Raw genomic sequence first — 23,026 nt, forward strand, 5'->3', positions numbered from 1 at the left:
CAATGGCACACAGAAGTGCTTAGCATATGGTCTGTGCCAAGCTGAGCACTGGAATTAGCTGGATACAATGGACTTCTGGAACAGGTTTTTGAATCTGAAAAGAGGATGTGATGACTTCCTAAAATTAGTTACTTTAACTATAAATAACTGTTGATTGGGTTCTGCTAATGTATTTTATACTATAATGTATTTTACAATGTGCTCCAGAACTGTTAAACTTATTCCTCTTTCCTTTTTTCTTCCCTTTCTTCCTCTTTCCCACTTTTACTAGCAATTCTTAGACAAGGGCTTTTTTATGAAGGAAGTGATGGGAAGAGAGCTTCTCCTTAAGGCGTGCAATGCCTGGGCTGGACTCATGGCCAAGTTCCCTGTCTGGATTCTGGGGTGACCAATAGCATTGGCATAGATGGTGGGTGGGCAATCTGCGCTGAGTCTTTGGTGTCCCAGGAGGCTCAGTTTCTGGAAGGGGAGGACCTGGGGTGGAGCAATGACAGAGTGAAATCTCTTTTAGAACAGTCTGTCCTCATTGCCCTTCTTTCTCTACCAGGGTGAAGGGCAGGAGGGAAAGGAGGGAATTATTTCCCATTGTCTTTCATCTTAGACCCTTGGCTTTGAAGGCAAAGTATAACTCTTCCTATTTTCTTGGAGCAAAGGTGTTAAATGCAGTTGGCTTTGCAGCTTCTGGCAAGTTAAAAACAATGCCTATCCACATGACTTGTTGATTTACACCAAATTCTAAAGTTTTAAAAAATCCTCCCTGCAATCCCTGTTGCTGGCTCAAGTGAACACCCTTGTAGGGTTCCCATGTTGTGGGCCCTAGTGATCATCCTTGTGGGGTTCCCAAAAGAGCGTCAGGCTTATTTTCCAGTATCTGGTTTGTATGTGCTGCTTTTGTGTTGGGCTCTCCCCAGCACATTGCCTTGTAGTCCTTGAGGGAGGAAGCCAGCAGCCTCCAGCTTCCTTTGGAACTTCCCAGTTCCTCTACCCACAGCCTCTGCACATCTGTTCACTCACCCCAATCACTGATTTCAAATGCTGTATGCAGGATTGAATATCTCATCTTCAAATGAAAAATAAGCACCTTGCTTTGTGTCCATTCCACCAGCACTTTTGGGTGCAGATGCAGAGGTGAGCAGCTTTCAGGGTGAGAGCACCAAGGATGGCTTCTCTCCTAATTATCTCCCTCGACAAAAATCAACAATCTCACAAAATGAACAGCTCCCAAGCACATCTCCTTTGCCCCTCTCCGAAAAATCAGTACAGAGTGGTTAGGTGCCCAAGTCCTCAGTGCCCTTCCCCTAAGTTCAGTGACCCTGCAGTTCACCTTGCCTTTTCAACTTCCCTTTCTTGATCTGTAAAGTGGGAACAGAAACTGAAATCTATTTCATGGGGATGTTGTAAGGATTACATGAGATACATATGCAAAAATGTTCATCACTAAAGACGTAGTAGCTATTCTTAATAATCAAGACAAACAGTTTACTTCTCTCCTGGGAAAACGGGAGCTTGGCTAGCCAGACTCAATGTGTCCTTAGCCTTTAAGGCCCCTATAAGTTCTATTACTTTGGGGCCCGGGTTCGGTTCGAGGCGCTGCGTGCCAGGGGCCCTGATCCAATTGCACTTGCCCAGTAAGACTGACCACCCGCTGCTCCTGCAACAGCACAGGTGCGACCTTGACCACACTAAAGACGTGGACGCAGGCGTGGCGAGCAAACGTATGAGAAGGCCAAGTGCGCCCCAAGGACTGGGAGCAGGCCTTGACCTCAGGTTTGTCAGTATGGCACCGAGGGGGTGGGGGTGCTCTGAGCGGTTCCGAAGAAAGCCGCGGGGCAGCAGGCTCTGAGGGTGCAGACCTGCGCTCCGGACTCCGCCCCGCCCTCCGGACTCCGCCCCGCCCTCAGGAACCCCGCCCCGCCCCCGACACCCCGGGTTGGCTGGAGCCGCGGGCGACGCGCGGCGATTCGCCACACGTCGCGTCATTAGAACCGCTGCGGGTTAAGGCTCTTGCTGGCTGGTCAGGGAGGTTGCGGCGGGGGAGGAGGGGGCGGCCAGGCGCGACGCTGCCAGGCCGCCCCGCCCTGGGAGGCGCCCAGGCCCTCATCAAGTGACCAGTATCCCTTCCAGGAGAACACGGTCCTTCTGAGGGAAGCGAGCTCCAGCCTGTATCCCCGGCGCCAAACCGCCGTCATCTCCTTCCTGTGTCGGGTGATCTTTCTCCTCACCCACCCGGAAAAACATAGTCCGCCCCTCACGTCCTTGTGGAATAGTGATCGTTCCTAAATAGTGTGACTCTTTTGCCCGCGCCTCCGTATTCCCCATTCTATGTACTCTGGACGCAGCAAGAGGAGAAATTACCACAGAAATATTAAGGGAGAAACGAGAGGGAGCCGAGGGGCAGTAAGGAAAAGGCCAGGCTGGCGGAGGGACACCGAGCTGGAAGGCGGAGTGCGCACGCGCGCAGCAAGGAACAAGTTCCGGTCTGGCCGAGGCCTGTCTCCTAAAAATAGCCCCGGTGTGGGGATCCGTGCGCCGATGTCCCGGCGAGTCCCGGGCTGAAGGAGGCGGCTCTGGGCGGCGCGGAGTGCTGTGGCGGGCCGGGGCTGCGGCGTGTGCACGCTCGCCAGCTGTGCCGGAGATACGGTGAGGGCCGCGGACTGCGGAGCCGGCAGTGCTGGAGGGGGCGGTGTCTCGGTGAGGGGGCCAGGTAGGGCTGGGGTGAGGGTTCTGGGGCGTGGGGCAGCGCGGACGAGGAGGGGCGCCCGCAGGGCTCCGGGGACCCCCAGACTAGCCTCTGTGCGACTGGGAGGGGATCGGGGTTGCGGGTGCGCGGCGGCTGGGCAGGTAAGGTACTGAGGGAAGGCAAGTGGTGTTTGGGTTGGGGTTCTTGAGGAGGGGCTTGGCGCCCGGGGGCGAGGTGGGGGCGGGGTGTCCCGAGGGCGGGCCCGGGGGGGTCTGATGGAGCGCTGCGGAGCGGGCGCGGGGAGGCTCGGCCGCGCGGGTTCGACGCTTGCAGCCTCCCGGAGCGCGCACTGCCTGTGGGTCCGGGGAGCTGTGGTGGACGTAGCCTTCTTGAAAGTTGAAGGAGTTCCTTGGGGGCCTCGGAGCCTCTCGGTTTCTTTCTCTTATTCTGGGAGGCCGAGGATTTCTTCGAAGGGATTGACCCCCTTCGTGCGGGGCGCGTCCTACCCTGTTGTTGGACTTGGAAGAAGTTCCCCCGCTTCTGCTTTGGGAGAACATTGGTCTAACAGGGAGAAACATTTAGGTCTGAACTGTGCGTGCGTGCGTGTGTGTGCCAGTGTCGGGGTCCTTATTTGGGGCGGGCCTGGGTTGAGGGCACCTGCGGGTGCGGAATTCGACAGCTTAGGGAGTCGCGTCGCGGGAACCGAGGGGGCATTCAAATATGTCCCAGCACGGAGGGATCATGGTGTGTGGTAGAAACTTTGTCTTTTGATTCGGTATCATCTGTCTTTGAACATTGAGGGTTAAAAATAGAGGATAGTTCAAAAAAGTTTGGGGAAGGTGAGCATTTCTGAATTGGGAAAAAATGCTTTTTCCCCCCGCCCCCAATAAATGTAACTATAAAATTGTTGCTCAGACCTGAAATAGATTTCGGAGCTGTGAAAGGAGCCTCCTGTCATGATCTAGTGGGAAACTGTGTGTAGATTGAGTACATCATAGTGTGAACCTGTATTTTAGGGAGATTGGGATTCAGTAACTGTGCTTTTAGAAAGACCTGCTGTGATGTGTTAATAATGGTATACATATTTTAAAACAAATGTTGTCTAACATTTTCCAAGTTTTTAGCACAGCATGTTTCCCTTGTGTCTTGTATCATCTGTTAGTATATAAAGCAGAGGTTCTCTAAAGCTGTAATTAGGTATATATTACACAAGAGTACTTTCCCTTTAAGAATCCAGCTGTGTTGTTTTGACAACTGCTAAGTACTCTAGTTGTCAGTTTAAAAATCTTTGTTACCTTGGCAGTACTGAACAGTCTGTGGAAAAGGTAAACAAAATAGTTTTTTTAAAAACATACAAAAATGACATTTAGAAAAATAATGTGAACTTAGGAAGTGAGGATAAAAATAACTATTGTACTATTATGGCTTTTGTATGTATGTTTTTTTATTTTGTTGTCTATCTTCATTCATTACTTCTGTAAATGGCAATTTTTAGAGAGTCAAGTGTTTTACTAATGCTTTATAGAGTTTATAGTTTATATTAAATATTATGTTTATACAAATGTCATGTTTATAAACATGTCTGTATGTCACATGAAACAGATTAATATTTGTTGTATATGGTAGCGCATTCATAGATACTGGAATCACCTTTATTTTAATTTTATTAAACATAGTTGCAAAGTGGAGATAATAATGTTATAATATTGAAAGTCTTCTGAAAAGGTACAACTAGCAATTTGGAGGTAGAGTCTTAATTCTAAAAGTGCTTCCAAGTGATATTTATTTATTTACTAAAGCAGTCAATGCTTATGAAGTAATAGTGAACCTCTCTGAACACAATTATTTGCTTACCTATTTAATTTAATTCACACTATAGTTACATATAAAATTATGGCCCTTTTCATGTTAGGAAAAAGGTGTTAAAGTTAAACTTAACTTGTCCTGTTTTTTAAAATTACATTATTGGGGGGTGTTTAGAGGAAAGGAAATAGCTTATTGAGTCTCAAAGATAATAATTGTAATGTCACCATGTTAAATTAGTTCCAGAATAGTTTTCATCTGTGTAAAGGGTTTTTTGTTTCTGTTTTTCCCCCCAGTAGGGGAATTAAACTTAGGGGCACTTAACCACTGAGCCACATCCTTAGCCCTTTTTTAATTTTTTGAGACAGGGTCTTGCCAACTTGTTTAGGGCCTTGCTAACTGTGTAGAATATTTTATGTGTCCATGTGGCTATGTGTGACAAATTATTTGGGGGCATGGGTAAGTGTAATTGGAAATGTCCTTTAAAAATTTGAGTTGTCTCAAATGGCAGTGCTATATTTTTCAGAGCAATTTCATTATAACTTTGTATTTTCCATTTATAGTGCAGTGCAGTTTATTGATATTCAGTTAATAGTAGTGTCATTAATTATATGACTACCAAAGAGAAATATTTAACTAATATTCTGAGGGTGGTTAAGTAATTATAAAAATGTTTATTAGAACATAATTTTGAAGTTTAATGTAGTCTAGTCAAATCTTCTCACTAGATTTTATGTTTTGATTTAGGAAGAGGGAACCTATGTTTTTGATTTAGGAAATTTGTTAGTGGAAAGTAACATGCTTGTCAATTTTGGAAAGCCATTTTTTTCTCCTCCCTTTACTGCTTTTAGTTTGGCAAGAGGAATTTAACGTATACAGTGATGATGGCCATGGATCCTGGAGGCATTTCAATTTCAAATAGTCTGTCTTATATTCAGATCATATATCCCTTTTATTGGTTTGAAAGATGTATTCATGGAACATGTGGATGTTTCGTAGTCTAGTGTAAGTTTTATCAGTGGAGGGGCAAGGAGAATACTGCTTTGTGGTTTGAAAATAATCACCATTACTTTTTTCCTAGATTAAAAAGAAAATCTGAATGGTCTTGGTAAATTGAGAATTGAGTGCCTTCTCTTTTGCATTGTTGAAATAATAAGAGAAGTATAAATATGGAAATCGAATCAGTTTTTCAGTTAGATAACCTCATGTTAGAGGTTCTTTAATATGTCATGCTGATTTGCAAGCCCTCATAAAGGAAGACTATTCGATTTTGTAGTCAGATCTTGAATCAGATACTAGCTTCACTACTGACAGAGTTATGAAATACCTCTGTAAAATGCGAAGACAATACACTACTTGCTTTAGAATTTAAATGAGATAATGAGTGTAAAAGTTTCTAATTCCTAGCTCTGCCTAAGGCTTACTATACAAAAATGCATATTGCCTTATCTCCCTCCATCCTTCTTTGCTTTCATCTCTTTCTTCCTATGAAGATTACGTATGGTCCCTGCATTCTTTTCCAAGTGTCCAGTATAGATGTTTAGTGTTTTAGACAAAAGAATTTTATATATTAATACAGGAGAATGCTTATATATTTCTTTTGGATAAAATATCTCAATGTCTTAAATTTCTTGTTAGATAATACATAAAATGTTTAGATTTTGGATCTACAATCACAGTTTGTTTCTAATTTCCATAAGCTCCCCCCATTTTTTTTTTTTTTTTTTTTAGTTAGAGTTAAGGGGCTAGAGGAAGCACTGGGTTCGATCCTTAGCACCGCATTAAAATAAACAAAATAAAGGCACACTGTCCATCTATACCCCCCTGCCCAACAAAACATGACTTGCAATATTGTTTGCCAGTCTGTGGCATGTCTTAAAAAAAAAAAAAAAAAAAAATTAGAGTTAAATATAAATAGTTGGCCTACTCTTTAGTAAATTATGTCTCTTAGAAGTTTTCTCTGAGAGCTGTCTTCAGAAGTGGTATTTAAAGTTTGAAATTAGAAAAATTTTTTCATTAAGTATATTTAAAAATAATTTATTTTGTAGGTGATTTAAATTTTTTTTATACTTCATTTCATCTGGTCTGTGAAACTAAATTGTTTGATTTATGTATAACTTCATCTGTGTATCCTTTAATAAATGGAACCTTTGTCCAGTTTTTTAATAATTAAGACTATACACCCATTTTTTAATTAGTACCGTGCATAGTATAGGCTATATGTTGGCTAGAGATGTTTTATTATAAATTTTGATGATTACTAATTTAATTGATATTTACTGAATTTAATATTATTTAATATTGTCTTAGTTGTTACTGAAGATGAAATCATAAGCACAGGCTAAAAAAGTTAGCCTGGATGTGAGGTAGACTACCCTATTTGGACATTGATATATGATGATGGGTAATTTACTTCATCACTTTAATAACTGATGATGCAGAAAGCCAGAGGAATTGTTACTTTGGGTGAGAAACACTCATTAATTAATCAGACTTCTAATAAGACACCTTTCTATGGTTGTCTTGAGTTAATATTTTGTTTTCTTACAAAAATAAAACTAGGAATTTTAAAAAATGCATTATGAACAAAGGTACATACAATGTTTTTAATAGTGGGTGGTGAATTTATTGTGCATGAGCTAGACCTTTTTACCTGGTCATTTTTGTTAACAGCAGCATGCAGGTTGACTTGGATTCATTTGAGGTATGATTTGTTTTCCTTGAAACAAAGAGCTGCTTCTTTTTTTGACCTGGTAGGATAACTTGTAACTTTGGGGCCTTATTAAAACAACATGCTCTTGCATTGAGTAATACTGTGTTTGCCTCTCTCACTTTTTACCATCACCCACCAGCAGTCCATCTATATAAGAGATTGAAATTGTTATTTCTAAAATTGATGTCTACATGTCATTTCTTCTTAAAACAACACAAAACAAAACAAAACAAAAAAAACAAACAAACTTTGAAGGCATGAGAGATCAACAGGCCCTAATGGAAGGGATAAGAGATTGACCTCTAAAAATCAAACTGTTAAGTGAAAATACTCACTCTATTTATTCTCAGTTTTTTTGTCAGGTTCTTTGAGAATCAGTGTATAAAATAGCGATAACATTACCTAGTTCATAGAGTTCTTGAGAGGATTAAATGAGATGTATATTGCAAAGTGCAGTGACCATATAGCATGCAGTGATTTCCCTGCTATTATAACTGTCACCATTACAGCCTTTGTAGATATTAGTCCATAGCTCATGTCATAATGTGAATCCAACCTGTCTTTCCATGTATTTTCATGCTGATGCCTCCAACTTTTATTTCCCTAGCCCTGAATTCTCTTGAGCTTAATATCCACTTGCACATATAGTTGGAATCTTAAACATATTAGTCACATGGCTAAGATAGAGCTAGCTTTTCCTCTCCTGCAGCCTTCCCATGCCAAACCCTTCTGCCTCTGCTGGCCTTCCCTATCTCAGTAAATGACAATATTCAAAACTAAAAACTCATGTTATTACTTATTCTTTCCTTTTTTCTCAAACTCAATCCCTTCTCAAGTCCTGTTGTATCTTCCCAATTTATCCTGCTGCTCTTGGTCTTTACTGCCACTTCTTTGTTTTAAGCTATCGTTATCTCTTGGGTGAATTACTGAAATAGCTTCCTAAGTGGGCTTCTTGGTTCTTATTTCACCCAAATTCTTTCTCACACAGCAGCTCTAGGGATTATTTTAAGAGCTTAAATTAGGTATTATTTCTCTCCTTAAAATCTTTCAGTGACTTGATATTCCTCTAAATAAAGCCGTACCCCTTTTTGCGGCTTAAGGCCTGAAAGATTTTTCTTCTTGTCATTCTTCCTGTCATTCATTGAATACCAACCACAAGGGCCTTTCTGTGCTCCTTTCAGTTCTCTATGTCCTTTCCTCTTGTAGGACCTTTTGCACTTTTTTTGTAATACCTGCTTGGGACAGCTTTCATATGATTGGTTTGGTCAAACACATTGGATCTTGGGCCAAACTTGACTTCCTAGAAGCCTACTGTGACCCCATCCAGTCTATTGTTATGCTCCATTAGTTTACTTTCTTACACATATTATTTCTTATATACTTTGTATTTAAACTTACATAATTTGAACTTAACTGGTTTGTTTAGTTATTGCTTATTTATGATTTTTCTCATTATGTGAATGTAAACTCCATGAAGGCAGAGGCCTTGTCTGTCTTGTTCACAGCTGTATCCCTAGGCATTAGCAGCACACTGTGGAAGACAGTAAATATTTGAATCTTTGCTCATGTTTTTTCCCCCCCAGTGATTGGAATGCTTCCTTGCTCATATACTTACTGAACTACTTAACTTCAAGTCCTAGCTCAAATGGCATCCCATATGAGATTCTAGTTTTATCCTCTTCAAAGTTTTTCCTCCCTTGGGTGTTTCAAGAGCCCTAGATGTGTACATTATTTGGAGAATAAATCCCATTTTAGAGTATTTAGGGTATTAGAATTGATGTTGCTAGGTTAAGCTCCTATGTCAGGAACCAGCTTGCTGTTCTGATACACTGAGTATACACCAACCAATCATAGTGCATGACACTAAGTGAATTCTCAGTAAATGTTAAAGTAAGTGAAAGTTATCAAATCAGTTGAAATAACTAGCCATTGACTAGTTTTCCCAGATCAGACTTTAAAAATCATATTTTTCTTGATTATAAGTCTTGCCTTCTACATTATATATGAATTTTAATACCTTACCATCAGCATTATAAAGGAAGAAATCTGAGAGGATTGAGGATTTGAGGATCAATGGCAGTTCCTGAGATTTCATTTTGCCTTTTTGCTAGGCAGTGAGTAGCCATCCTGTCTGAGAGCTATATTTCCACTTTGAAATATATATTCCTATTGTACCTCACTGACCAAAACTCCCCATCCCCAGTCTTTATTTTCTCCTTATATTTATCCACCCAACTTATTATTAGTTATTTCAGAAAGATTACAAGTCAGGGGAAACTTGGTATGACTTAACACAGTGTGCACGAAATATGCTACTTATTCAGCTGTATTTCTAATGATGGTTTATTGAAGAGCTTCTGTGGCCACATTAGGAACCTAACTATCATTTGTAATAGTAGAAAATCATTCTACATTCAAATAGTTAATTTACAAATGGACTTTTGGAGCATATCTCATTTGCAAGTTTGGGATTACTTTAGCAAAATATTCTGATACTGAAAACCTTTCTGTTTGTTGTTAAACCTAATTTGATGACATGGATTGTGATGGGAAGGGGAAAGAAGCTAGGAATTAAGATTGGTTTGTGTATTCTTTTCCTTTCAGAAATGGCTTAATTTTCCCAAAGTAAAGTTTTAATATTGACAGAACACTTTTTTTTTTTAAGAAATTGAAATTTAGGGAAAATTACAGGAGTAGTATAATGAACTCCTGTATACTTGTTACCTAGACTCACTAACATTTGTTTTATCATTTTTTATATTTCAGAGTGACCTCAGAGTCTCGAGACAGATAATTTTATTTTATTTACTGTTTGAAGCTCCTTGATTACATCTTCTGGAATATTCTAAAGATGTACATTTATTCAGTAAAAGTCAGATGCACATCATGTAAGGAGCAACATCACAGATGGCTGGAAATGCTGCATTAATGCACTGTGTATGTTGCTAACAAGGCAACGACATATTAAACATATAGGGTCATTGAGTGTATCATATTAAAATGTGGTATCAGGAATCTACTATTTAGATCTCCTTTTTCCCCTCCCTTTTTTCATTTTCCTGTTGTAATTATCTTTATTACATTTTAGTTTCTTAATTTCTTTATTGTCGTAATGGTATCTCATAAGAACAATGCCATATTCTTATATATTCCCAGTATGTGTATTCAAGAAACTCAATATTATTATTTTGTACAGTTTATATTGAAATTTATCCAGTTGTGCCAATAATAGTCTTTAGTATTTTTTCCATTCTAATAGTATATGTTGCATTTTCATTGTCGTAGTTCTTATATTCTTTAAATCTGAAACAGTTCTTCCAAACTTTTTTGGTCTTTCCTGACATTAATAGTTTTGAAGAGTACAGGCCTTTTGTTTTGTAGAATGTCAGTTTGGATTTGTTTCTTTGCTTATTTATAATTACATTCAGGTTATGCCTTTTTGGCAGGAATCCCATGTAAATGATGATATATCTTTAGTTCATCACATCAGCAGGCAGTATGATGTCACTTTAACCATGTTGGTAGTATTTATTTGGATCACTCAGAGTTTTCCTTTCAGTTTTCTCCCTTATAATGGGTGTTATCATCTTGTGTTGTTATTGAATAATCTTTGGGAGACACTTTGAGACTGTGTAAATATTTATCCACCCAAAAATATTCACATAATGGGTTTAGCCTTCAATGGTGATTCTTACTTGAATCAGTTATTATTACAGTGGTTGCAGAATGGTGTTTTTCTATCATTTCTTCTGTGTTATTTAGTTGGCATTCTCTTCTAATGTAAAGACTTCTCGTTTGCTTAGTTTGTTACCAATATGAATTCATAGATTCTTTTTTTAATAAGTAGGTTTTTCTCTACTACCTATTAGTATTTTGATGTTCCAAATTAAGGTATGCTGTTGATACTGGAATTACTGGAATTGCATTGTTTCAAGGCCCTTTCAGTCTCTCACTTTAAGAAATTTTATGTTGATTCCTCAAATGGTAAGTTGTAATTTCTCTTTAAGCTCCCAAAACTTGTTAGGAGAAAGTGTTTTCCTTTGAAAGTGTTAATAAACTTAATTAACTACTTTTACTTGATTCTGCACTCGTTGTGTCTTGTTTTCCAAAACATTTTAAGTTTCTAAGGAGTAGGAATCTTATAGTTCTTTACATACTTAGTTCCATAGTGCCTTGAATATGGTTGATAGTCATATCTTATTTATAATGTATAATAATAATAATGACTTTTATCTTTATTGCTCTTATACCATAGTTAAGTATTGTTATGTTTGTTACAACATTTTAGCTAATTTTGTGGAAACTTTTATGTTTAAATTGGCAGTTCCTGTACTCCATTTTTAGATGAAATAAAAAAGTTTTGCAGCTTTAAAATTTAAATAGCCTCATTCTTGAGATTAAAGTATGTAATTAAAGAACATCAAAATGTGTAATCTTGGCATTGCTGTTTTATAGTGTTTTGTTCTTTTGCAAATAATAAGCTTCCTGGGCATCACTTTAATTATAAAATGAGGTAGTATCTAGATCCTTTTAAACTCTTTGTTTCATTTGCTATACCTAATTTTCATTAAGTTTTTTAAATGAAAGTAAAGTGTTACAGTGTATAATAGAAAGAATATTTGTTTCTCAGCTAGAAATCACTGGATTTGAATTGTTTGTAACCATTGTGTTAATTTGGTTATTTTGTTTTGGTCTTTATTACCTTATTAATTGGGTCCATTGATCTGGGAAGTACACATGAGCAAGGCTTGGCTTTCAATCAGATTGAGAGTATTGGACATATATATTTGTAATCCATTTTCATTTGGTTACTTGATTTTGATGTGTGCTTAACGTACAGAGTGCCATAAGGAGAACACAGAGGGGGCAATTAACCCAGTTTCAAAGAGCCTGGGAAAATTGATCCCAGAGGATATGATACCAAAATGGAAGCCTGCAGAGTGGATAGGACTTAACCTGGTGAAGAGAGAGAAGAGAGTTTACCAGACCTATGTAAAGGTCAAGAACTTAGGTTGCTTTGGAGAAATTCAGAGAATACAGTTTGACTGAATCAGGATGTGTAAGAGATGAGAAACACCCCAAAGTAGTGAAAGATGAGGCTGAAGTGGTAAATGGGGGCTAAATTATGAAGAACGCTTCAGCTGTGTTAAGGAATTTGCACTTTATCCTAGGGAAAATTGAAGCATCTTTAGCCTGGGAGAAAATTAGTTGAAAAGATAATGTTAGCTGGATTGAGGTTGTAGCTCAGTAGTAGAGTGCTTACCTATTGTGTGTGAGACCCTGGATTCAGTCCTCAGCACTACAAAAAGGGGAAAAAAAAATGCTGTTGGCATTGTGGAGAGAATTATTTGGAGAGAGTTTAGATTAGTAATCAGGGAGAATGATTGGGAGAGTGTTAAATTGTTTGAAAAGGGTTAATTAGGAGCTTTGAACTATGTTATTAAGAGGAGGACTGAAGAGAGATGGATTTGAGAGAAAGATAGGAAATAGAGCTAAAGAATTTAATGATGGAGGACATGTTGAAGGTGAAAGAGAAAGAGGAGTAATGGTTAGAGGATCATGGCTTATGCATTTGGGGAATCAACAAGTTGTTTACTGAAATAAGAAGTATGGAAGGAGAATCAGATTTGAGAGATGACAGAAAGTTTACCTGGGAGAAGAGAGTGCCCTGGAATGATGGAGTTAGAGTAGGATGTACGAATTTACTAGTAAAAGTGCAACAGATCCTGATAATGAGATGGTTTAGGGATTTGGCTATGGAAATGACATTTGAAGAAAGGTTGGAAGTGAAGGTATGAGGTGGTCAGGGAACTGAGAGGACTTAATCTTAAGGACTTGTCTGTGGTAAGGCAGGGGACCCTGTTTTAGATGACCTCAAGGTATTCAGTGTTTGGCCTTAGAAAATAGAAATTAAAAATTTCAAATATTTTATTCTCAATTAGATAGTTTTAAGCTAAAATGTTAATTTTTAAAGAAGAGAAAAAATCTGAATTTAAGTTTTTCTTTTTCCCTAAGAGGAGACTGTTGCCCCCAGTATTAAAAATGTTCTTCAGTAGTGGCTAAAAATGATGAAATATATCAGGCACACAAAATGATAAGAGTGAATAATGTTCGTGAAAACTATCAGGAAGAATGCAGTGGGAATCTTAGTCTCACTGTCCCTTTTCCTTCTTCAAAGTTAATCATTTTAAGTTAGGATTTATCCTTTCTCATTCATTTATTTTTAAAAAACATTACTGAACAGTGTAGTGTTTCACTTATTTTGAAACTATGAAACGGTACTGAACTCTGTAGTATCTTCTGTAATTTATGTCTCAACAATCAAACTGTAAATATTTACTCTGTTCTTTTCATTATAATAAATTGGAAATTACTATTGGAACAAAACAATGGGATAATATGTCCTTAATGAAACATTTTGAATTGTCATTATTTACTTAGTTTTTGTATAAACTAGACTAATACCATGAGTATTCCTTTTTAAAATATTCCCCTCAGTAAAAGACGTTAAAATTTTTTATTATGGAATAATGTTAGACTTAGAAAAAGATTGTAAAAATAGTGTACTGTTGGGGCTGGGGCTGGGGCTGGGGCTCAGCGGTAGAGTGCTTGCCTAGCATGTGCAAGGTCCTGGGTTTGATCCTCAACACCACATAAAAATAAATAAAGGTGTGTCAAATAAACTAAAAAATAAATATTAAAAAAGTGTATTGTGTATATTCTTCACCCAACTTCTTCTAATGTTAGACAGCTTACATAACCATACTGTAATTATCAAAACCAGGAAAGTAATATTGGTATAGTGCCATTAACAAAACTTAAGTCTTTGTTTGAATTTCATAAATTTTTCTCTTAGTAGCACTTTCTTGTTTTAGAATCTAATCCATGATTAGATTTATTATGATTAATTTATTTATTATGATTAATTAATCCATGATTAGATTTATTCATTGTGTCTTTTATTCTCAAATATATGATCTTACCTTGTTTTTTCCTTGTCTTTTATGACCTTTACTTTTGAGGAGTACTGGTCATTATTTTCTAGATTGTCTCTTTGGATTTCTCTGATTATTATGCTTTTTTACAGTAATACCACTGAAGGAATTTTATTTTGTCAGAAGATGTTTCATATTAGGGGTACATGATGTCAGTGTCTTATTCATGGTACTCTTAATCTTGTTCACTTAATTAAGGTGGTGTCTACTGGTTTCTCCCTTGTAAAGTCAGTTTTTTTTGTAATTGATAAGTATATTCTTGGATGTATTTCTTGGCTATGCAGGTTTCCCGTTTCTTTTAAGGCCATGCTAATATCCGATTACTTTTCACACTTTCATCCATTCTTTATGGCATCCATTGATAGAACTTATCTGCAGTAATTAGTACTGTAATTATTTTCCTAATGGTGGGTTTGTAGTTTCCTGTTCCTTTCTTATTTATCAATTGAAATTGTTCTGAAATGAAAGGATCTTTGCTGGGTGTGGTGGTACAGGCCTGTAATCCCAGCAGCTCAGTAGGCTGAGGCAGGAGTATTGTCGGTTCAAAACCTCAGTGAAAGTGAGACCCTAAAGAACTCAGTGAGACCCTGTCTCTAAATAAAATACAAACTAGGACTGGGGATATGGCTCAGTGATCGAGTGCCCCTGGGTTCCAAAAAAGATATTACTTCATAATTTCTTTTTATTTATATCAGTACAGACTCACAGATACTTATTTTATTTTGTAGGTTATAATTTGATGCTATCATTTATTTTATTACTTAAATTGTTCTGCTTTGGCCAATAAAAGAGCTCCATCCTGTTGATTCTTGGGTTTTTTTTTGACATTCCTCCATCCTTTTTTAGGCATTTTGTTACTTCCTGCTATTATAAGAAACTTCAGGCTTATAGTTTACCTGCTCAAACCCTGGAATCATTCTCTTTTCTAAGGGGCCCTGACTTCTTTTTGTAGAGGATGACATAAGAAACCAATATCTGGGTACTAAGATGGTTCATACAGTGGAGTCATTTTTCCCTCCTAATCATTCATTTCAGCAGTTAGAGCTAAGAAATATATGTGTGTATACTGACCCACACATCTACACTCAGTTTTGTAACACAGCATATCTATTACTAAAGGTTGCTGTGCTGTGCAGAATCCTGCAGTGAAAACCACGTAGTTCATAAGATCAATGATGTTAGATAAACAACACTCAGAAACTTTGTCATTGACACATTAAAAGAAAGGATAAGAACCTAATAAACCTAATTAAAAGAGTAGTATGGTTTTAGACATATTAAATTGTCTTGTAATACATAGTACATGGTAAAGATGATGCTCTACCATGAAAAAGATATGAAGTTTGCTTGTGAGTTTCCCAAGTGTTGTGGCTTGTGAGTTATTGTGAAATGATAGAATGAGTTATCAGAAATCAGATGAAACAGCTGGGCACAGTGGTACATGCCTGTAATCCCAGCAGCTTGGGAGACTGAGGCAGGAGGATCACAAGTTCAAAGCCAGCCTCAGTAAAAGTGAGGCGCTAAGCAACTCAGTGAGACCCTGTTTCTAAATAAAGTACAAAATAGGGCTGGGAATGTAGCTCAGTGGTTGAGTGTCCCTGAGTTCAATCCCTCGAACCCCTGTCCCCGCCAATCCCCCCCCCCAAAAGGAAATGAGATGAAGCATAACATCAGATGTAGATGAATGTGGCTCTTAACACATGCTGTGTGGAATGTGGTAGCACATTAGAGTCAGTTTGCCTAGAATATTTGGCAATTTATTCTTCATTTTTGTAATAATTTCATATTCCCTCCCTCATTTCTCATCAGAATGCAGTCAGCTTCTTTAATTTTTCTTTGTATTTTTTGATATTCTGTTTTTAGTTTTTAGCTTTGTGATTCAAGGTTGTGTTTTTTTTAAATTATTATTATTTTTTAGTTGTAGATGTATATAATACCTTTGTTTATTTTTATGTGGCCCTGAGGATTATCCTAAGTGCCTCACGCATGCTAGGCAGGTGTTCTACCACTGGCCACACTCCCAGGCCCTCAAAGTTGTTTTGGTGTCCTCAAATGCTTGTTTGTGTATGTCTAATTCTGTTTGGAGTATTGGCTTATAGTTTTTTCCAGCTTTGAGATTGTTTTTTTCTGAGAGTTCCCCACTTGCTATGTGTCAAATTCTGCTCCTGATTTCCTAGTCTTCGCTTTTCTTTTGCTCCTTTTGATGTTTTGAGGGTATTTTTACAGTGTTACTAGATTAATAATTTCCTCTACTTTCATGTAGGACAGTCCTCTTCCATGGTTTTTGTCTCTTTTAATGGATGAAGATGGATTGGGAGAATTCCAATGTTATGATTCTCTCTTGTCTTTTAGGACTTGAAATCTTCTTTTTTTTGGTTTACCATACAATTGCCAAAGGATATTTTTCTTTAACCTGTTCCCTTGTTGTCCCCTTACGAGCTTTGTGTTTCAAAGAGTATCTCTTTATATGGTTTCCAGCATCTTAAATTATGCCTTGTCCTTTAAATCACGAGAATATTGAAATTCCTTCCCTGTAGTCTGTGTTCTAGTCTACCCAGACACTTTTTCCAGCACTTTCAGATTTAGGGTGACTGAATATTTTTGATGGTCCTTCACAATAACTCTTAGACCCCCTTTGCTAGCCTCTTTGCCACAAGCCTTGTGATAGAGTGAGGGTGGGTGAGAGTTTGAGAGATCAAGTGCTGGGCTTAGGTTATTCTGTTTTTGCTAGGAGTGTTTTGCAGCACATCATTTTTTGTATTCAAGCTATACTGAAAGTGTGGTTTTGTGTAGAATTTCCTTTTCCTTCCTCTCATTCCCCCATGATTTAGGATTTTTTTTTTTTTTTTTTTTTAGAGTGAATTAGATAGATATGCTATCACTATTGCCTCACTTTCTGAAATCTCTACTTTTTGAAGGAGGGAGGGGTAAGGAAGAGTCCATTAACTTAGATTCTCAGTGCAGTAAAGCTTTTAGTTAGGACAAGACTTAGGCAGTCAACTTCTACTTAGGCAGTCAATTTACACTGGTGAACTAGAGATTCCGAAAAGTATCTTGGACTGGGAGAAATAAGTTAAATTTAAATGCTCTTCATTTTCATAGCATTCAAATGCTGGTTCTGGGTTATTGTTAGAGTCTTAATGCTTTTTTCCTGAAAAGTGAGGTTATTAATTTAAAATTTTGGGTCTGTTATGTAAATTGGAAATGGGTGGTTTTATTAATAATGTGAAGTTTTCTGAAGAGGTGACTTCTAAATTCATGAATGGATTTATTGTTAAGTTCTTTGGAAATCAAATTATATTACCTCTTTCCATTCTTTTTTCTGTTCTTTTTTGATTTTCTCAGTTTTATTTTATGGTCTTGACAATTGTCCATCTCTTCCAAGAAATGATAGGTGTGATGCTGTTCTTTGACTCTGTATTAATTTTGTTTAATAAGATGTCCCTAAATCTGTTTATGATAGCTAGAGTTAATTGGTTCTGTCTTTTATGCTTTTTCCCCTGTTTTTTAAACATGAGGAATTATGCATAAAATTTCTTTATGATTGGTTTTTAGAATTTAGTTACATAAAATATTTATTACCTTTGAACTCTTTCCCTAGATTTTTTTTTAATAGCTCTGTTTATTTAGCTTTTTCTTTTTTATGTAGTACTGGGGAACGAACCCAGTGCCTCACGCATGAGAGACAAGCACTCTACCACTATATACCAGTTGTTGATGGATCTTTATTTATTTCTATGTGGTGCTGAGAAGTGAACCCAGTGTGTCACGCATGCTAGGCAGGCACACTACCAAAGAGCCACAACCCCAGCCCCCTTTCCCTAGATTTAACAAGGTTTTCTTCACTGTTTTTATGTTGGAGTAGAAATTGACTTGTTTCATTAGTCATTATACATTTTTTTTTTGAAAAAATATCAACCAAAATTACAGGGCATATTGACTTTAAATATCAGAATTCTTTTGTAATATAAATTAAAACCTTTTGCTACTAATGATATATCTTTGGAATTATCCACATGGCTTTCTGATGGTGTTCAAATGCAGTCAGTTTCGATTTCCGTTTGTCTATCATTGGAACCTCACTTATGAGCTTTCATTTCTTTTGCATAGTTTATACAAGTCTTAAATAATGACAGAGTTTTTAGACTTTCATCTCCTCACTTTAATGAACATAATGATGGATTGGGGAGTTCAGGCAAGGAAGAGTTCAGAGGTAAACAGGGTATGCTCCTTGGAAGAATTCATATTTGAACTCAGATATCAGACGTGGAAAAAATACTACACATAGAACAATTGGAGCAAAATAACTAAAACAGGAAAATCAGATATGTGTATAGGCCACGGTTTGGCTAGATTTGAGGTTTTTGGAAATAGTCATTGGTAAGGTGATAAAGAGATCTTGATGCCAGATTGTAGATTTTTAAAATATTTTTTGTGGGGGAGGTGGGTACCAGGGATTGAACTCTGGTACTTGACCACTGAGCCACATCCTCAGCCCTATTTTGTATTTTATTTAGACATAAGGACTCAGTGAGTTGCTTAGTGCCTTGCTTTTGTTGAGTCTTGCTTTGAACTCTTGATCCTCCCTGCCTTAGCCTTCTAAAATGCTGGGATTACAGGCGTGCGTCATTGAACCCGGCTCAGATTATAGATTATCTTGAACATTGAGCAGTTTGTACTTTGTTCTTCAGGTGAAGAAGAGCCATTGAAAGTTTTTAAGCTTGGAAGTGGCCATAGCCGTCTTTAATCTGTCCACATAATATAATAATAATGTGTATGTCCTTTTTAAAAAAATTAATAGATTTTGGTTCCTTAAAGAATAGTGCCTAGGACCACTTTTCACTAAGCAAGTGCTAAGCTTATTTTTTAATTTGATAGTTTAAAGGGAATTGATGAGAATATATATGGATAAAGATATTAAGATTGTCCTTTTTTCATTCTTCCTGTATCCCAGTTTCTTCTTGCTCACCTTTCCCAAGCCAGACCAAACACTGTTGTCTGTGATGAACTGATTCCTTCCAGAAAGTTTTTCTACTTTAAAATCCTATAGTATTTTGTTTTCTGTCTTACTATATTCATCAAGTTTGATCTTCTACCAAGGTAGTAGATGTATACTACTCACATTGCATTTATAAAATGTCTTATTTCTTGGATTTTTTTTCATGTAGATTCCCAGTAAATTTATAGTAATTTAATCAAATTGCTGACTTACAAATGACTGTGATTTTTGCATTTTATAAAGTTGTTATTGATGTAGGATTTGGACTCAGTTAAGATTTTGAAATGATGACTTTTAAAGTCATTTCTGTTCTACTGATGTAAATCAGTAGTTTTCAAACATTTTTCTTCCTAATATGGGATTCTCTAAGGTGAAATGTTGACTCACATGAACTTTTATAATAGGGAAGTAAAGCAATACAGTAATTTATAATTACCACAACTCTCCTAGGGCATGTGGTAGATGTAACAGGTAGAAAATAATGTGTTATTCTGTGGGCAAGTACTTATATATCTCAGTTTTCTTTCACTGAAGAAAGCATATTGGAATATAAGCAAAGAGGATGCTATAAAGATAATCTTCACAGCCATATCAATGTTTATATCAGCTCAATTAACAGTAGATAAGCTGTAAAGCCAACCAAGTGCCCTTCAACAGATGAATGGATAAAGAAAATGTAGTATATATACACAAAGGAGTATTACTCAGCCATTAAGAAGAATGACTTTATGATATTTTCCAGTAAATGGGATGGACTGGAGACTATCATACCGTGTTATCATGCTAAGTGAAATAAGCCAGTCCCCAAAAGCCAAAGGTTGAATGTTTTTGTTGATATGTGGAAGCTAACCTACAATAAGGGAGGAAAGGGGAAGAATAGAAATTCAGTAGATTAGACAAAGGGGAATGAAGGGAAAGGAGGTAGGTTAGGATTAGGATAGGAATAGGAAAGACAGTGGAATGAATCTGAAATAATTTCTCTATGTACATATATGAATTTATCAGTGAATCCCACCATCATGTACACCCACAAGAATAGGGTCCTAATTAGAATAAGATATATTCCATGCTTTTATAATTACATCATAATGGATTCTACTGTTATATATAACTAAAAGAATCAATAAAATAAGATAATCTGAAGTCACTATCTTTTAAGATTCAAATCTATAACTTCAGAGATCCCAGATTTCTTGAGAGAACTCCCAAGTTGTTCTGATGTGCATCTTTCAAGATAGCTTTAAGAACTTTCACAATTGTTATTTTCCACCAGTTAAGTGTTTTCGTTATGTGTTTTAAATTGGTAATTTGTAGTTCAGATTTTACTCCTGATCTGAGGTTTTTTCCAGTTCTAAATTTTAGGAAATTGGTGAATGTTATGAATAGAGTAGCCAAACTTTTTCTAGATTCTGGCTAAAAGTCATGTTAACATAGAAGTCTGTCTGATAGACTTTGACAGTTTACCATATTGTTTAACTTAAGTGATGTGTGTTTGGCCCTTATGTTAAGTCCATAGTGTTACATTTCAAAGTGTACCAATTTTTAAACTATGTGTGTGTGTGGGGGGTGGTAGTTGGGGGCACTAAAGGGGATAGATTTCTCTAATGTTAGCTCAGAAGGTTGCACCCATAAGGTTGCTTTGAATGACAGACCAAATGGAATTTTAGCATCTGAGAAGGCATATCTTTCACTTAAAGGATTAGAGCATCATCAACATGCAGTAAATTTGTGAAAACTTTAAATATGGTTGCTGATTCTAGATTTGGGGTAGGAATGATAAATTATTTGGGAGAATAAAGTAAGTATTATTAATTTACCTAAAGTGCCTAGTTAACCTGTGGCATAACACCGGATATGAGTATCACTAGGGGGGGGTGTGTGTGTGTTAGATATCATAAGGAAATGTTATTATAGAAAAGAAAATCTAAATACTTTCTGAGGTTTTAATTTAGATAAAAGCTAGAAATGAATATATCTGTAAAAACTTGTGTACCAGTGATTTTAGCAGCATTTTTTATAATAGGCAAAAAGTAGAAACAATCCAGATGTCCCTTGATTGTTGAAGGAAAAAGTGAAATGTTTTACTCCCATATTATTTGGCAATACAAGGAAGTTAAGTATGGATACTTCGGTCGAATGTTAAAAATATGATGTTAAGTGAAAGAAGCGAGTCACAAAAGAACCACTATTGTGTAATTCCAGTTCTATGAAATGCTGGGAATAGGCAAATCTATACAGACAGAAAGTTGGTGCCCCACCGCATAGGGCTGAGGAGTAAGGGCTTTTAGGGTAGAGGTGGGATATGAAGAGTGACTGTTAATGGGTACTTGAGTTTCTTTATATGAGTATGGAAATGTACTGGAATTGGGTGGTGGGGATGGTGGCATATTCTGAGAAAATAAAAAAATAACATGTAAGTGTATACTTTGGGTGAGTTGTATGGTATATGAATTATATCTCTTACTTTTGGGGAGGCTCTTGGATAGTTTGGGTAGTATAGATGGAAGTAGAAGGGGATGGGGGAAAATGGGCATTTCTTGGCATTATATCATAATATCGCATTATGACATAAATGCTATTCTACACTACTTTCTCTCTCCATTAGCTAAGAATATAATAGGTTGTGTTTTAGTGGAGATTTTATTTTTTATTTTTTTATTCATTTAAAAAATTTTTTTTCGTTGTAAATGGCTTGCTTATTTATTTATTTATTTATTTATGGTGCTGAGGATAGAATTCAGGACCTCACACATGCCAGGCAAGTGCTCTACCACTGAACCACAACTCCAGCCCTTAGTTGAGATTTTGTAAGAACCCATCTTTTATTTTACGTAGCATTGGGGCTAGAATTATACATTATTCTAGTTGATAGAATTAACCTTGCCTATTCTCTTAACCTTTGTATTTTTTTGTTTTAAATTAAAGTGTTTTCCTGTTTCCAAGGTTATGCGTAATTTTGTTTTATTCATCTGTCCATTCTGTACCCTGCTTTGCTTTTTGCTCACACCTATTGAGATTTGTGGTTTTTTCTTTTTACTTCCTGCATTGGAACAATTCTTAGTTTAATGTGTATGTCCAGTCACTTGTTTCTTAAATCCTTGCTTCTGTGAAACTTTATTGACTTAGAGATATTTCTTTTTATGGACCTTGGTGTTATTTATTTTTTTTTTAATTCTAGCATCAGATATTTAATGATTCCAAATATATTGGCAAATGTCTAGTTTGGCTTTTGTTGTAATACTTGTCTTTCCAATATTTTGAACAAAACGATGACTTTTTATAGGGATGCAGTTAAGAAATAGGCTTCCAGTGGCATTCTACATCTTTGAATTTGTCCAATTTCTGTTAACTATGGGAGTGCCTATTCTTCCACAGGTAATTAGAATGGTAACTATGATTAAAAAAAACAGCCACAGTGATTAGCAGGCACTTAAGAGTTTTTACCATATACAAGTCACTATACTAAAGACATTACATCCTTATTTAATCCTCACTACTAAACTTATGAGTTATAGAAACCATTACCGTACTACTTTTTAGATGAGGAAACAACTCAAAAGATAGCGTTGGTTGTTCTTAGTCTTTGTGAGATCAGAAAAACCCTTTAATTAGACACAGCTTTTCAGCACAATGTTGCTGCAGTTTATCCATGTTTATATTTATAAGTAATTTGTTTCATTTTACTATTGATCTGTGTTTCATATGTGTTTGTATTGCATTTTTCTTTGTTTATTTTTCTTTGATGGATATTTTGATTGTCTTCAGTTTGAAGCTGTTGTGAATAAAACTAGAAACATTTGAGTACAAACCTTTGTGTGGACATATGTTCTTATTTT

General features: G+C 36.8%; 1 protein-coding gene across 11 annotated transcripts in view; it reads left to right on the forward strand.

Moving 5' to 3' along the window:
* Positions 1–2,117: 2,117 nt before the first annotated feature.
* The window catches only part of Mef2a (myocyte enhancer factor 2A), a 157,301-nt gene continuing 136,392 nt past the window's right edge, over positions 2,118–23,026 (forward strand). For 3 of the 11 annotated variants that reach the window (XM_071608661.1, XM_071608658.1, XM_071608657.1), the window contains exon 1: positions 2,119–2,640. The gene's annotated coding sequence lies outside the window, so the exon portion shown is untranslated. Of the gene's footprint in view, positions 2,705–3,048; positions 3,263–23,026 lie in introns of those variants that run through there. The other 8 variants (XM_027955987.3, XM_027955979.3, XM_071608664.1 and 5 more) reach the window with 7 other exon arrangements.

Source organism: Marmota flaviventris, chromosome 2, assembly GCF_047511675.1.
Source record: "Marmota flaviventris isolate mMarFla1 chromosome 2, mMarFla1.hap1, whole genome shotgun sequence".
In the NCBI taxonomy this organism is placed as follows: Eukaryota; Metazoa; Chordata; class Mammalia; order Rodentia; family Sciuridae; genus Marmota; species Marmota flaviventris.